The sequence below is a fragment of the Eulemur rufifrons genome, chromosome 6 (assembly GCF_041146395.1).
Source record: "Eulemur rufifrons isolate Redbay chromosome 6, OSU_ERuf_1, whole genome shotgun sequence".
Taxonomy (NCBI): domain Eukaryota; kingdom Metazoa; phylum Chordata; class Mammalia; order Primates; family Lemuridae; genus Eulemur; species Eulemur rufifrons.
This window is the reverse complement of record NC_090988.1, coordinates 85,710,902-85,727,718: the sequence shown is the minus strand read 5'-3', so window position 1 is coordinate 85,727,718 and position 16,817 is coordinate 85,710,902. Positions and strand designations below refer to the sequence as shown.

The 16,817-nt window shown below is 34.8% G+C and overlaps 1 pseudogene; it reads left to right on the top strand.

Annotated features, from left to right (window-relative positions):
- The first annotated feature begins 14,876 nt into the window (after positions 1–14,876).
- On the top strand, positions 14,877–15,158 carry LOC138384351 (ATP synthase subunit f, mitochondrial pseudogene; annotated as a pseudogene).
- Positions 15,159–16,817: the final 1,659 nt, after the last annotated feature.

Genomic DNA, 16,817 nt, shown 5'->3' with positions numbered 1-16,817 from the left:
ATAAATATGTATTCTTTTAGGCCTCTGAGTGTGTAGTACTTTGTTACACAGTATGTTAAATTAAATGCCAAATAAGTGACAGATGGTAAGTGCTACGAAAGTTTGGTAAAGTAGAAATAAATCAGTTTGGGGGAGTGCAGGGGTAGTAATATTGCTGCAAAAGAAGAATCTTCAACTCAAAGAGGATTGATGCTTTATACCAAAATTTTCCATTCTGCTCTCCTTTGTAATATGTCATTTCTTTAGATTGGTTTCCCTAGAAGCAGACCCTAAGGCAATGTGCAAAAGAATCATTATGAAAATTCTCTGTGGGAAAGCAGGACAAAGAAAGGGAAGAAGCCAAGCAAGGGGGCAATTTAGGCAAATCTCAACTGTAGTTGAATCTCATATGGGCAGCCACAGTACAATTGTACTTTAAACTTTATCCTTACTTGGGACAAGGATTCAGGCACTGCCAACACACTGCTTGAATGAGCACATTAGAAAGCTGCTTCAGTAATTCAAGGGCAGTGCTTGTAAAGGCCACAGGTGCGGATGGTTAAAAGAAAAACAAGAAGAGGTGAATCGGGTGCTGTACTAGCAGTGTGTACTATAATTCTGAACCATTGAAAAGATTACAATTAATGGCTTAATAATTCTGGAGTACTGCTTATGAAAACTAATTGAAAATGGTAAATTGATTAAGATAATGCTTCTCTTAATACTACGATGGCTGCTATTCACTAAATGACTACTATGTTCCAGACACTATTTCATTTAGCACTTAGCACAATCTTATGACATTAGTTCTATTATAATCCTTATTTTATACTTGAGGGAATTTTGGGTCAAGGAGAATCAACAGCTTGGTCAGTGGGCATCTTGTAAGTGGGTGACCTGAAACTTGAACTCCGAGTCAAACTGTGTCCCCATTCCACTACAATAAGCCACTCCCACTTTCAGTAGGTTTGAGTTAAGAAGTTGGCAAAATATATGAAAATAATAATCATAAAAAGTGCTTACTATGTGCCAGTCTTCCAACCACTGTACGTAGATTCACTCACTTAACACAAAGTTTTCAAGGCTATATGTTTTTATCATCTTTTGATATGAGATGTGTCATATACTTTGGCCTAGTAATATACCACCGTGAGAGACTCTCTAATACCCTGGAAAGATTGTGTGCATAATTTATCTTTCTCCCTCCCATTTCCTTTCCCTTCCCTCCTTTCTCTTCCTTCCCTCCTGTACTAATTTATTATTTAACAAACTTGCATTGGAAATCACACTGGTGCTGAAAACCATGATGGTAATAGTGAGTTACAGAATATCAATTAAATAGAAAAACTTTCTATTGTACTATTGTTTCTGCCCTCTAGGAACTTACAGTCTTTTACAGAAAATCAGATGAATGCATAAATGCCTACAAGATAAGTTTGAAAGGAGGCCTCAGAGAGGCTATCCTGTAGTTATTCAAAGAAGGAAGAAATTGTATTTATTTGAAATTGTTAACAGTTGAACTACACTTTGAAATGGATTTTTAACTTGTTGCAAGGTAAGGGAAAACCGCCTTAGGTGGAAGGAACAGTATGAGCAAATTCATGAAGACAGGAAGGGTAAGGTTTTCTGGTACCCAAGTGGTTCAAGTAGCAAAGAAAAAGTTAAGCAGAGTATTATGGATGTGGGGGCTAGATTATGATTTTTAAGTACCACATTGAAAAGTTTAGGCTTTGATTTTTGCCCAAAGTTCAAAGTTCTAATTTCTAAAATCAGTTGGATGAAAAAACAACCAGATTTTTGACAATGTTTAATGTATATTTTTACTCGAGATAATTATCTATCCTTTGATGCAAAGACAAAGGGGTATTTTAAGAATTTGTTTATTTTGCTGTTTCACTGAATACAAGAGAAAAGGATAATGTGAGTTGAAACTCTTCTAAAATATTTTTATGGCCACAGAACACCTGCCATGAGATTGTGTTTATTTTTGATGTCTTTTTAATCTGCTTACCAATTTGCAGTTAGAAAACAAAGCAACTAAAGCCACATTAAGTCTGGAAGCACCATAATCCTCACCTCTCTCTTAGATCAGCATCACTTCTATTGAACAAGCTTAATTGTTTTTTTGTTTCTATTCAAGCAGTGGGATGAAATCCTTATTTATGAAATTTTCACTAATAACCTGAAATATTACCACAGAGACAGTAGGTTTTTCCCGTGTTTAGTTAGACATCCAATAATTCACTTGCAATGCAGGCATGTAGAACTGAGCACATAAAATAAGGAGCAAGTACTATTAGTAGTTTTATTGTAAGCCAGTAGACGTAAGTTTCAAATTGAATCTCATCGAAGTACAAATCACCCCCAAAGGATGGATTTTTGACTACCTTCCAGGCTGCAATCAAGTTACCCAAACTTAAGATTGTTTCCTTGAGAAGTTCTAACACTAGCAACTGCTACTCACTCCATACCTCTAAGTGCATATAGGTAGGGTGGACATGTAATTTTTTGCCCAAAGAGGGGTTGCTGTGATAAGAAAAACAGGAGGATATTGATAACACGGTAGTTCAACCAGCATGCCCATGAACTAGCAGGCAAACTGAGACATTCTATCACCCAATTTATATGGAAATCCAAAGACGTTAGAGGATTAAGTGTCTATCCTGCCTGACCCATTGCCAACTTTAGCAGTGGGTGCCGCTTCTAACTTTAGCCAATTCCCTAGAATCTGGGGGGAAAAAAGAGAGAGAGAGAGAGAGAGAAAAGCTGGCTAGGGCTTGTTGGTGGCAGAAGAGTTTGTTAGCACCCTAAATTCTCATTTTGGCTCTAACTTACATTGGACTAGGAAGGTGTTTGAAATTTTTGGAGCAATAACTTGTCCTTGAAACCCAAACCCAAGGATCACATGATATCATTGTTTCAGAGAATAAAAGACTATAAGAAAGAAAGGGGATTTTACAGATTCCCTATCTTGAATACTTCGTTTAAGAAATATGTCGATTGTGACTCCAAATATGAAAGTGACTCATCTCAACTTTCTTTTCATTACAAGATTTCTGAGAAACAAGCATTTGATAATGAGAGAGGAAAACTACTTTCCAGGAAATGCATCAGTGTTGGTCTCTCTCTCTCTTTCTCAGCATTTAGAATCTCAGGAAGGAAGCACAATACAATAGAAAGATATTTGTGGGCAGGCAAATTGTATTTTAGTTTGGGCCACTCTGGTCACTCAACTCTGGGTTGGATGCTTAACTTATCTGGACATTAGTTTCTTCGTCACCTCCTAACACTCCCTATGAGTCAAGCACTATGCTAAGTACTTTAGATGGATCATATCATTCTAATTGTCACAATAGTCCTTTGAGCTATGTATTATTATTTCCATTTTTAGATGATAAAATATAAGTTACTCTGTAACCTCTTTGAATGTTTTAGTTTTGCTTATAGGATTTAAATTTTTATATTTATATTCCCAACTCGTGTATAGTTTCCAAAACACAGAAATTATGTATTTTTTGGACACCACAGACATTGGCACTATGTGATGCCCAATAAATATTTGTTGAATGAAAGAGTAAGGGAATGAATGAATGCAAGAAAGTTAATACAGGTGATATAGCTATTCAGGATTGGAATTAGGAGTTAAACCCAAGTCATCTGTGTTTAGCTATTCCTTTACACTGTCTTCCTGGCTCACAGTTCCATTGTGAATATTAAATAAGAAACTTCCCATAGTAGAAGCTCAACAAACACAAATTCACATCCTTTTCTTCCTCTCAGATCTGTGGCTCTTGGATATATTGGGGAAACAAACATTAGAAAACAGTGACTTTGCCCTGCCCAACTCTCAGGGGACTCATTCATACTAAAAAGCTCATTTAATAATTTACAATGGGTGAATATCTCTTTCCTTGGCAGGAAATCTATTTGGAAAAAAAAAAATTAAGATCAATTACTTGATGCGTTTATGGGACCTAATCCAGGAAAACCCATAAAGGAATTACTTTCTCAGAGTCAGTTTCTTCCAACAATGTAGGATACTTTTTCAATGTTTCTGATTAGGGTACACCCTTGATGTGTATTACCATTATCATTATTATTAACAAAAATAACATGAGCACATTTAAAGATGCACAAGTGAGTAATGATGTATAATTTCTAACATTTCCAAGGTGTGAATTTGAATCTTGCATGACACGAGACTGGTATTCATGGTAAGACTTGTAGCTATTAAAAAATGAGCAACATGAGGATGTGGAAATATTAGAACCCTTGCATGTTGCTGGTAAGAATGACAAATGATGCATCTGCTGTGGAAAATAGTTTGGCAGTGCCTCAGAAACCTAAAAACAGAATTACTATATGAACCAGCAATTCCACTCCTAGGTATATATCAAAAGAATCAAAAACACAGACAAACAGATACTTGTGCACCAATGTTGAATGAGGCATTATTTACAATAGCCAAATGCTGGAAACAACTTAAATGTCCATCAATAAATTAATGGATAAACAAAATGTGATATATAAATGCAATAGAGTATCATTTAGTTGTAAAGAAGAATAAAGTTCTCACACCTGCTGTACCATAGATGAAACTTAAAAAATTATGCTCAGTGAAACAAGCCACACACGACAGAACAAATATTTATAATTCTACTCACATGAAATATGTAAAATAGGCAAATTTCATAAAAACAGAAAGTAGATTAAATCAGGGACTGGGAGAAGACTAGAATGAGTAGTTATTGCTGAATAGTTACTATTGAGTTTCTGCTTGGAATGAAAAAAAAATTGAAAATAGATAATGATGATGGCTGCACAAGAATAGAATGTAACTAATGCCACTGAACTGTATACTTAAAATGGTCAAAATGGTAAATTTCATATTATGCATATTTATTGCAATAACAAATGAAGAAAAAATAACAATAAGTGACTTTTCATTCTCTTCTAGTGTCAAACAAAGTAATAACTCTCACAAAGTAATATACAGTGAGGCTATTTTGCATATAGAAAAAGAACAGAACATTTTCTGAGAAATGGACCTTTGGATGAATTTGAAGGGGTGTTGTACTGTGGTGAAAGGAATATGTGGCTATCCATGAGAACATGATAAGGAAGAAAACATGGAGAGAACTGTTTTACTCCCAAATTCAAAGATTTTCAGACTTTTCAGAAGATATTTCTGGTGAATGCTGTGTGTCTAATGTGCCACAAAATTTCCCAGAAATAATGTCATCATATTGGCATTTTGCAGCATGAAAAGAGGCCACAAAAATCAACAATTTGGGAAATTTGGAGTTAAACAAATGATACAGGTCTCTTTATTACAGTACCACTCACATTGTTTGATACGCTAATGTACATTGCAAATCATCAAGAAAAAGATCCTGTCTTCAGCAGTTCCCAAATTCAATTTACCATAGAATTCATTTACACACATTATCAGTAAGGCAAATATTTATCCAAGCTTCAGTCTTGTTGGGGCTGCCATACATAGTGTCTATTCCCTCCCCAAATGAGAGGTCAAGTGTGCTAAACTATAGTTTTGATAAAACATACTCATATCCCTTTCTGCATAAGGATTATTCTTCCCTACTTCATTGCTAGTAGATTTGCTCATATAACTTGCATTGGCCGACAAAATGTGAGTGGAATTTCCTGGGAGAGCTTTGAAGAACCCGTGTGTGGTATTCATCCTTCTTTTAGGAGATGAGAAATACTCTACACAATAGCTGCTCTGTCAGCCAAATTAGTGATAGACATATTCTGAACGTGGAGGAGAAGAAGGGCAAATATTAGTGATCAGAAAGGTAAACTAGTAAATGCATTTTTGCTTAAAAATATTTTCTGCTTTCCCCTGTGGAAGCATTACATTGCTCTGTTCCAATAACATCAAGCTTGGCCATGGAACTCATTTGGCCAGTGTGTGCAGAAGTAACGTGTATCCTGCCTAGTGAACCAACATACTATGTGGTATACCTCTTTTCCCTATCCATGAGACTGGAAATACTCCATATGGCTTACTATGGTATGAGTAAGAAATAAATCGTTATTTTAAGCTACCTAAATTTTAGAGTTGCTTTTGTTTACCTCAGCATAGCCTGGCTTAGCCTTACTAACAGATTAGGAAACCCAGGATAGGCTAATCAAGTATCCCATCTCCACAGACACTGTGCCTGTTCCAGGAACAGGCTTATAGGTCAAGCCAGACTAATTAGCATCCTTTCCCAGCAATTTAAGGAGTTGGTTTCAAGTCAGTAAATATTAAACCCCGATCCTTTGGGGAAAGTTCTCCTTAAATAATTAAGCTACTAAGCATGGAACAGTAAAGTCTCTGATGGAGAAAATGAGAGAGACAGAAATTCAATGTCATTAATGTCTATTATTAACAGATACAGTTATTCCTGAAGCCAGTTGCTCTTCCCAAAGAAGTTACACGAGCCCATAAATTATCCCCCACTCACATAATTTTTCTTTTTCTTTTTGATTATAAATGCATTGTTTTTCCATTCCAAAAAACAGGTTAAGATAATGTATTAGACATTGTAGGTTAGAAAATGTTAAGTAGGTTCCTTAGGTACAGGGCTTGTCAGAGCTTTTTTTAAATACTAATATGTACTATGTTTCTCCAGGAGGGGGCTGTACCATATATAGTTATTCCCTGACTTATTTTTATTACAGAATCCATCTCTAGAGATTAATATTTTGTAAAAATATTTTGAGATACACGGCTCTGTAAGTAGCCTGCAGCTTCTGAATGTCTTCTGCTATGGAGGATGGAACTTCAGCTCTATGAAACCCAAATAAATATTATGACAATAATTCAAAATATTAAAGGACATGTGTATTCTGACCACCATAAGTGAGTTCATGAGGACTTAATTGCTCCATGGGGACATAATATTTGTTATCATTTTCTAGAGAAATAATAGAAAATAATGAAATTCTAATGGTTACATATGAGATTAGAGGAAAAAAAAGGCTAAGCCTACAGTTAGTTGACTGAAACTCCAGAATAGCATCTGACATACGTTGCTCTCACTTCCACATAAATATCAGGTGTTTTCAAGAATTTTCACTGATTTTACAGCTCTATTACTATTTAAGGGCCCGTCTTTTAGAATGTCAGTCTACAATCCATTCATCAACTCTCTGAAAACTTTCCTCTCCATACATTTCACTGAGTGATCCCAAACAGTCCCTCCACAGCTCAGTCATAAAACACGTGATCCAAATTAGGCCAATCAGAACATATTTCCCTGGAAATTATAATTGGAGTTATAAGGCTGCTTCTGCATGTACTAGGAGTGCAACATGTAAACTCAAGTGATAAGCATAAGCATTTTTCACTCTGTGGATGGAAAAACAGTGAAAGCAAGTCCACACAGACAGGGAAGATGGGAGCAGATGTTCCATGAAGAGCCAAGTTTCAGATGGCCTCCCACATTCAGGCCCTAGTTCTTTTTGAAATAAAATTGTACCTATCGCCACTAAAATAAATAAAACACAAGTGGAACTTTACAATATTCTCTCCTTGCTTTTCAGCTAGCACAAACTGGCTTCTGCCATTTGAAAGCAATGAAACGAAAACACTGGAAAAGAACTCTAGAGAAAAAAGATACATTTTTGAAACAATACAGTAGGAAAATTAAAAGCGAGTATGTCTGCTTAATTTTTACCTATCAAATATTTGAAAGGCAATGTATGGTACTGTCTTAGCAGTATTACATATTAGCAATATAATCTGTTAGTACAGTATTTAACCTCACTTTTTATAGATTTTCTTATCTTTAAAATTGGGATGATTAAATTAGTACTTGCATCACAAAACTACACTGAGGATTAAATAAGGTAATACATGTAAAGTACTTAGACATATACTAAAAGTTCAATGTGTATATTATTAATATACTTTCTGCTACTTCGTGGAAAGCTCTGAAATATTCTTTGTTTCATTCTCTAGAAGCTGTTAAAATGTCCTTATTGACATTTTCAGGCAATTTTGTTATGATATGGCTTGATGTTTTCCTGTGTCTGTGTGTGCAGGATGCGTGCACTTGAGGATTAACTGATTTGGGATTTACTGAGCTTTTTTCATTCTGTGATTTTAAAATTGTCACTAAATTTGAGAAATTTCTGCCATTACAATTTCAAATATATTATCTACTTACCTCACACTCCTTTTCTTCTGGGGCTTTAATTACATGTATGCTAAGTTAGTATTTTTCAACTGGTACTGAGGTTCTCTTTATGTTTTTCAGTCTTTGTTTTTTTTTTTTTTTTTTTCCTTTTCATGCTTCAGTATTCACAATTTCTGTTTTTATTTTTTTCAAGTTCACTAATCTTATTCTCTTCAGTCTCTAATTTGAGGATAACCTTATCCAATTAGGTTTTCATTTCTAATATTGTATTCTTTGCAAAATTTCCCTTTAGTTCTATCACTTTTAATTTCTGCTATCTTCTAAATTATTGCACATATTGTTTAGCTGTTTTAATATCCCAGTCTGCCTATTCCATCATCTCTAACATTTCTGAAATCTGTATTTATTCGCTACTTTTTCTTCTGAATATGAGTCACATTTTCTTGCTTCTTGAAATGGTTAGTGATTTTTATTGTCTGCTGGACACTGTGATATGTAAAAGATTGTTGGATATCCAATTTCATTGCATCATTTTAAAGAATGTTGGGTTATGTTCTATCAGGTAGTTAAATTACTTGTCAGTTGGCTCAATACTTTTCAAGCTTTGTTTTTAAGTTTTAAAGATAATCCTAGTGATGTCTTTAGAGTTTAATAAGAGCACTAAGGCATGACACTTCTAGGATCTCTCCAGAATGCCCTGGGTATTCAATAAGGACTGGTCATCAAGACAGGTTGAAATTCAAGTGTTTTGAAGTTCTGTGTGAATTCTTGGAATTGTTAAAATTACCATACTTTGCTAGTTTTTTGCCCAACATCAGGGAATTTCACAGCCAAGGCTTAAGGGGATATCTATGCAGGTTGTTTTTCCACATAGCTCCCCCTTTTCTGGCAACCTTTTCTGCAAATTCCAGCTACCTCATTTTCTCTGAACAGTTATTTCTGTCTTCTCAACTCAGTGAGACTGCCATTTTCTGCTTAGAATCTCTCTCATTACAACACTGTCCAGATACTGCTTCTGGGCAAAAATCTGTGGCAAATTAAGGCTCATCTTGTTTGCTTTTCTACTCTCATAGATCACAGTCTTGTGCTACATGTCATCCACCGTCTGAAAACAGATTTTTAAAAAATATATAGTAATTTCTGTTTTTTAAATTTTTTTCACAGTAGAAGGGTAAGTCCAATCCAACTTATTCCATAATGGCTGGGAATGGAATTCCCATGATTACTGTTAGTGCTTTTATAAATTACAAAAGCAGGAATGCATTTTGTTCTGGTAGCTTTAATAGTTACCCCCACTGGTTTGTTTCTGATATTGTCCTGTTGCTAGTACTTCTCTTGGAAGACTAAGTATTTTAGGAAATTCCATGATCTATTCTAGGCAAAAATTTGCATGTGTTGCTTCGTAAATTATCTTCATCATAACATATATTAGAGATATATGCATTCCAAATAACATTTCTTTCATAGGTTTTACATATTAATATTAGTTACTATTTATTGGGTACCTATTATGTGTCATATTTTATACTAATGATATCTAATTTACCTGATAGCTTTGTATATAAAGTGTGACTTTTTCACAGTAGAGATAGAAAATTTTTTATTTAAGACATTAATTTATATAGCTTACATAGCTGATAAGGTAAAGGACTGTAATTTGAATTCAAGTCTTTCTGCCTGTTCATCTAGTGAAGCGCGAAAAAGAAAAGCTGAGTCAGGGACTAGAGATTCCAGTCCTGTTTTCTATTAATCCTCAAAGTGTGGTCTGTAAACTGCTTCCTGTTTGAGACAGTCAATTCTTCGTGATGGGATAAGAATATCGCTTCAAATGTAAATGAACTAAACCACTAAGTAGACTGTTACAGTCCTGGGGACAATTTTCACAGCAAAGCTTTCTCAATAAAGGAAGCAGTGAATTAGTATTATTTTTAAAACATTCTGTGGCAAGTTGCTTGTATCATCACAAACCAATAACAGTTCATAGACTGGCATTTGAAGTGGCACTGTCCTACACTCTCTGGCTTCCTAAAAACTGAATGACTTATGCGACCTTCTGGACCACAGATTCTTCAACCGAAAAAAAAAAAAAAAAAGATTTAAATAAGAATGACTTGGAACAGCTTTTCCTGCTCTTAGCATCACTTAATGGTGATAAATTACACAAGAATAAACATACATGACAGTGTCAGGATGAACCAAGCAAGTTAATGAATGCCTTTTATTTTTCACGTTATGGCACAGAGAAGTGTCTGAAAAAATTATATTTTTCCTATGAGTATTGAAAACATTAGGAGACTGAATCCTTAGATAGCATGGTATTTAAACACACAGGCTCCGTTGCTAGTTTAACCTCAGTTCACATCCTGTTTGCCACTTATTAGCTATCTGGTCTTGAGCAATTTCTTTAAAGTAAAACTGCTTAAGTTTTAGTTTAAATTATTTGAGAATGAAAGATATTATTTCCCAGCTCCCAGAATTTTTGTGATTATTAAATTAGCCTATGAATATAAAGAGGTTAGCCCAGTGGGTGTCACAGTATAACTGAATAACAAATGGTATTAATTATTAAATCAATTATGTGTACATATATTATTCTGAAGTCACACGGTCCTTCTACCTTACCCATGTTATAGTGCTCCTTCATCCTCAGCTTACACTGTAATTATTTCATTATGTTTTATTCACAGAATTACACCGTACACTTCTTCAGAGCAGGTAACACGACTTAGAAAAAATGTGCAAAGAGTTTATGTACAATTATTATGATTGAATAAACAGATAAATTAATACCCTAAATTTATAACAATATACTAAGTTTTGCTGAACAGCACAATAATGTCACTTTCAAAGGTAATTACTTATCACCTAACACAGCGGAGTGCCTTAGAGAATAATTTGAATGTTTGATACAAAGCCTCATTAATTATTTTTTTTCTGTCTATATTAGTTTTCTAGGGCTACCATGAAAAAATACTACATACTGGATGGCTTTAACAACAGAATTAATTTTCTCACAGTTCTGGAGGTTAGAACCTTAAGGGGTTGGAAGGTGTGGTTTCCCCCGAGGCCTCTCTGGCTGGCGGATAGCTGCCTTCCCACTGCATCCTCACACAGCCTTGCCCCTTGGTGTGGGCACCCGCGCGCCTCTCTCTGTGCTCCAATTTCCTCTTTTCATAAGGACACCAGTCAGATTGGATTACAGCCCACCCAGACAGCCTCATTTTTAACTTGACTGCCTCTCTAAAGACCTTATGTCTAAATATGATTGTATTCTGAGGTATTGGGGGGTACAGCTTCAACGTAAGAATATTGGGGGGACACAGTTCGACCCATAAAACTGTCCTTCCCCTCTTTGTCTTGAGTAAACTTGTTGATTAACTGTCGAGACTTGAATGAAGAACTTGCTACCACATTTTTCTGTGTTGTGTGCTTGTGTCCACATCTGCGCAGGTGAGCACGTTTAGAACAGATATCTAAGGATATGTGACATTTGGAATGGAAAAGTGAGGAAAACACAGAAGACTGTTGTGTTTTTCACCAAGTCACGAGTGTAATTGTTTAGATTTCTGAAAGGCTGCACACATACCTTGGGAAAGGGGCTTGTACAGAAGGTACTATAAAATCAATATTTGATGGGAGAAGTTTAAAAACTTCCAAACAGTATCCATTTTGCACTTGAAAATTTATGTCAAGAAATTTTGTTTCTCTCTGAGGAGCAAATCTCAAGTGATAGATAAGATACCTTTAATTCTTTTTTTTTGGCCTTGAGGTTGTACTATGTTTCCAGCTGACAGACCTTTATGTCTCTTCTTTGGAGCTGCATTTCACACAACCCCCTGAATTACTACAGAGAGTCACCATGATTAGTCAATGAAGGCCAGAAAAATGAAAGAGTAACCACTTATCCATGCTCACCTTCCTTTGACGCAATACATATGCAGGGAGTTTGAATGTTCTGAGTTTAAAAGTTAAATTTGACTAGCAGTTGAACTTTTTATATATGGATCTGCTTCATTTTTCTGTTTACACAGAAATTTGTTCAAAGTATATGCAAAGAACTAATAAAAATTAATAATGAAACTATAAAATTTATTTTTAGAGAGACACATACTATTAGTGTAGATACTCCCATTGTTTTGTGAAGTTTTGAATGAGTGGAAGTATTGGCTAGCATGTTATGACTATTTCAGTGACAGAAGTTCAACTTTTAGTGATTTGAGATTTTAGCAAATGAAAATAAAAAGATTTATTCACTTATGAAATGTTCAAACAGGTTTTCTCATTCCAATAAGTGAAAGAAGTCTTTGTGACACACTTGTATGTAAAATTTCCTTTTTGAATTCCCCAGAATAATTAGGTTAGCTATCAGCAATCATGGAACAGAGAGAGAGAGAGAGCACTCAAGCATTCCTACCATGCACATAGATTATCCAATTAACTTCTGTGGTTGTGGTTAGTGATATATGAATTCTTTTTTTTTTTTTCCTGAATCTAGGAAGCAATTTATTTCTTTTTTAATATATATATTTTTAAATTTCAGAATATTATGGGGATACAAACGTTTTAGTTACATAAATTGCTTTAGTACCATTTGAGTCAAAGTTATAAGTGTGTCCATCACCCAGATAGTGTGTATTCTTTACCTATTTGTGACAGCCTTTTGTGAGAGCTGTTACACATCTTTAGATGCCATCTGGATGCTTTTAGGCATACAATAGTAGAAGCTTTTATAGAGCACTTATATGAGTTTCATTGATAGATTCTGATGAAATCCAAGAAAGATTTTTTAAACTTTCTTTTCATCTGAGACAGTCTAACATAACCAAGTTTGAGTACAGCCTGAACTATAAACCATTTGGACCTTATTTTGATCAAACATTTTTCCACACTTAATGTTTCAAGATTGTGTTTTCCATTAGCTTCTTGAATTCTGATATGATGCAATGCTGTAAAAACCCTGAAAAAGTTCTTCACTTTTAATTGAGTGAGAAACCATTTGGAAAATCCTGAAATCTATGAAACTTCTCTCTAGGGAAATGCTTCTAGGTGCTTACATGCATGCTCTGCATGCAAGTCCAAGGCAGTGGAACCTCTGATGCCCTTTCACTGATCTCTAGTTGAGAAAAAAAATCCCTTCACAATAAATTAATTTGGCCCTAAGAATTTTCTGAGATCACTTCTTAGACTGGTTTGTATAATTCCAAAAAAGACTGATATTTCTGCTTAGCATTTGTTTAAAAGTAATAACACTTACACATAATAAGGAACAAACTATCCAATCTCCATTTTAAGTTTAGTACAAAGTATTTTAGTTTGAAATCATCGCAGTGAAGCCTGAGATCCAGATCATTAAGTCTAGTGAAGTCAAGAATATTTATTGTAAAATTAAGCACATGAAAAACTTAATATTGCCATTATGCTCCTCAGAAGAGAAGTATATAACTTCCCAATTAGATTCTTATATTCTAGTAGGTTGTAAAACATAGATTGATATGCTTATGGTATGGATTAACGGAAACCAGACAATTGTATGTTAATGTACATCAAATGCCTATTTTAACCAAGAATTTATCCAGTTACTAAGAAAAGTAAATATATATTTGACATGGTTCTAAGGATTTACAGGTATTACAATGAAGACAAAACCAACATATGAACCAATTAGAAAATATTATGCATATCAGGTTGTGGAATATTTAGAACAATCTTTTTGACAAAGAAAGTCATAAATATTTTGGTATAGCTGAAATTTGGATAGATAGAGAGGGAAAAGAAGATTTTTGGGTTACAGTAATTTTTGCTGAAACAGATAAGTGTACACATTAATTGTGTTAATCCTCCAGACCTACCATGTATGTTTATCTGGCTCTTGCTAGCATATTTGCATCCTATCTAATGTATTATACCTTAGATTACAGAATGGTCTTTTTTCCTAACATATAATATGCTCATATAAATATTTCTAATCAAAACAAAATCTTGATTAAAAACAATTATCTACTTGTATGAATCTGCCTGAGCTGCCATAACAAAATACCACAGACTGGGTGGCTTAATTAAACAATAGAAATTTATTTTCTCAAAATTCTGGAGGCTGAAGTCTAAAATCAAGGTGCCAGCAAGGTCAGTTTTCCATGAGGCCTCCCAACTTGAGTTGTGGGTGGCTGTCATCTTGCTGTATGCTCACATGACTTCTTTGTGCAGGCACAGAGAGAGTTTCAGCTCTCTCTGGTGTCCTTTCTTATAAGGAAACCAATCTTATGGATCAGGGTCTCTTATTTACTTCCTTAGAGGGCCCACCTCCAAATGGTGTCACATGAAAACTTAAGAATTCAGCATATGAGTTTTGGAGGAAACAAAAACATTCACTCCATAATACTATTGTTAACCAAATAATAATATAAGGGATAAGACAGAGGTAAAGAGAAAGAAAATATGCCAAAAATATTAAAAGATGTAGAGAAGAACAGAATTGTCAAACTTTTGTTTCTATGAAAGTTCAGAAACAGTATGTAAATTGAAAATAAATAGTTTTTAAAAACCGCAACAGCTATATATATGGAAATGATAAAAACCTAAAACTATATAACTTTTAGATTAAGCAAGAAACTATAAGGAAAATACAATATATTTAGAACCTAAAGGAATTAAAAATAGCAATAAAGAATGGCTGACCTAATTAGTTAAGAGACAAATAAAACAATAAGACCAGGCCAAAATTAGGAATTTGTATAATTTTGACGGCGGACACCAGGGCTCCAAGATGGCGTCAGTAGCACCAGTGAAGGAGAAGAAACTCATGGATGTCAAACTAGGGGAGCTGCCAAGCTGGATTTTGATGCAGGATTTCAGGGCTAAAGGCATTGCTGGAGCCTTTCAAAGAAGAGGTTACTACTGGTATTACAAGAAGTACATCAACGTGAAGAACGGGAACATTGTTGGGGTTTCTATGGTGCTGGCAGCTTAGTGCTTTTCAACTACTGCCTTTCTTACAAAGAGCTCAAACCCCAGCGGCTACTCAAGTACCACTGAAGAGGGGCCCATGTGGGGGGCGCACTCTGCACTCCTGACCTTGACGTCCTTGGCCCAGCACCCTCTGTGAGGAACTCAATCATTGGTAAAACCTTTCATATCCTAGTGAGAATTAACCTCCAAATAAAAGATGACTGGTAAAAAAAAAAAAGAAAAAAGAAAGAAAGAAAGTTGTATAATTTTGTTAGCAATAGGTAAATAGGAGAAATAAATCCATACAAAAATTTTGTAGATCAATTGGGCAGAATTCAGCATACTCAATGCCACAAAAATTTTTACTGCTGTACATACATTTTTTCCTGTCACACAAATTTCAAAAGTAATGTTGTAGCTAGTGCATCTTGATGTTGTTTCGACAGTATGACATTGTAGGCACCTTATGTATATTCATAAAGGGAACAGATATGTAAAAGGAGACAGATACATGCCATAGGATACTATATAATTGTCATGAGCAACAAATATGATGTATATTAGCCAACATGCATATATCTTTAAAACATGAGATATATAACACATTTTTATGTAAATCAAAACATACATGTATATAAAATAGATTATATTTTTAAAAGACATATACTAAGCACATTATAATAAATGCTTGTGGGAATGGAGAGGAATGCCATATAAAGGAAACAAAGGAAATGGAACAAAAGAAGGCAGGAAACTTGCCAAGGAGCACTGATGATGGTTTTTATAAACTGATACAATCGATTCAGCTCGTAAGTGTAAGAATTTAAAAAACAGACCCATAGACCAATAGAACAGAATAGAGAACCCAGAAATAAATCCACACATCTATAGTGAAATTATCTTCAACAGAGTTGCCAAGAACATACAGTGGGGAAAGGACAGTCCCTTCAATAAATGGTGCTGGGAAAAGTGGATATCCATATGCAGAAGAATAAAACTAGGCCCTTATCTCTTGCCATATACACAAATCAAATCAAATGGATTGAAGACTTAAATATAAGACCTGAAACTATGAAAGTACGGAAAGAAAACATAGTGGAAATTCTTCAGGACATTGGTCTGGGCAAGGGCTTCTTAAGTAATACCCACAAAGCACAGGCAACCAAAGCAAAATTGGACAACTGGGATCACATCAAGCTAAAAATCTTCTGCACAGCCAAGGAAATAATCAATAAAGGGAAGAAACAACCCACAGAATGGGAGAAAACATTTGTAAACTGCCCATATGACAAGGAATTAATAACTAGAATATATAAGGAGCTCCGACAACTCAATGGACAAAAAAATAAAATAATCCAATCAAAAAATAAGCAAAGGATCTGAATAGACATTTACCAAAAGAAGACATACAAATGACCAACAGGTTTATGAAAAAATGCTCAACATCATATAGCAACCAGAGAAATGCAAATCAAAACTAAAATGAGATATCATCTCACTCCTGTTAAGATGGCATTTATAAAAAAAAAAAAAAAACAGGCAATAATGAAGGCTGGCAAGGATATGGAGAAAGGGGAATCTCCATAAATTGTTGGTGGGAATGTAAATCAGTGCAACCACTAAGAAGAACAGTATAGAGGTTCCTCAAAAAACTAAAAATAGAACTACCATATGACCCAGTCATTCTACTGCTAGGTATATATCTAAAAGAAGGGAATTCTGTAGATTGAAAAGATCTCTGCACTC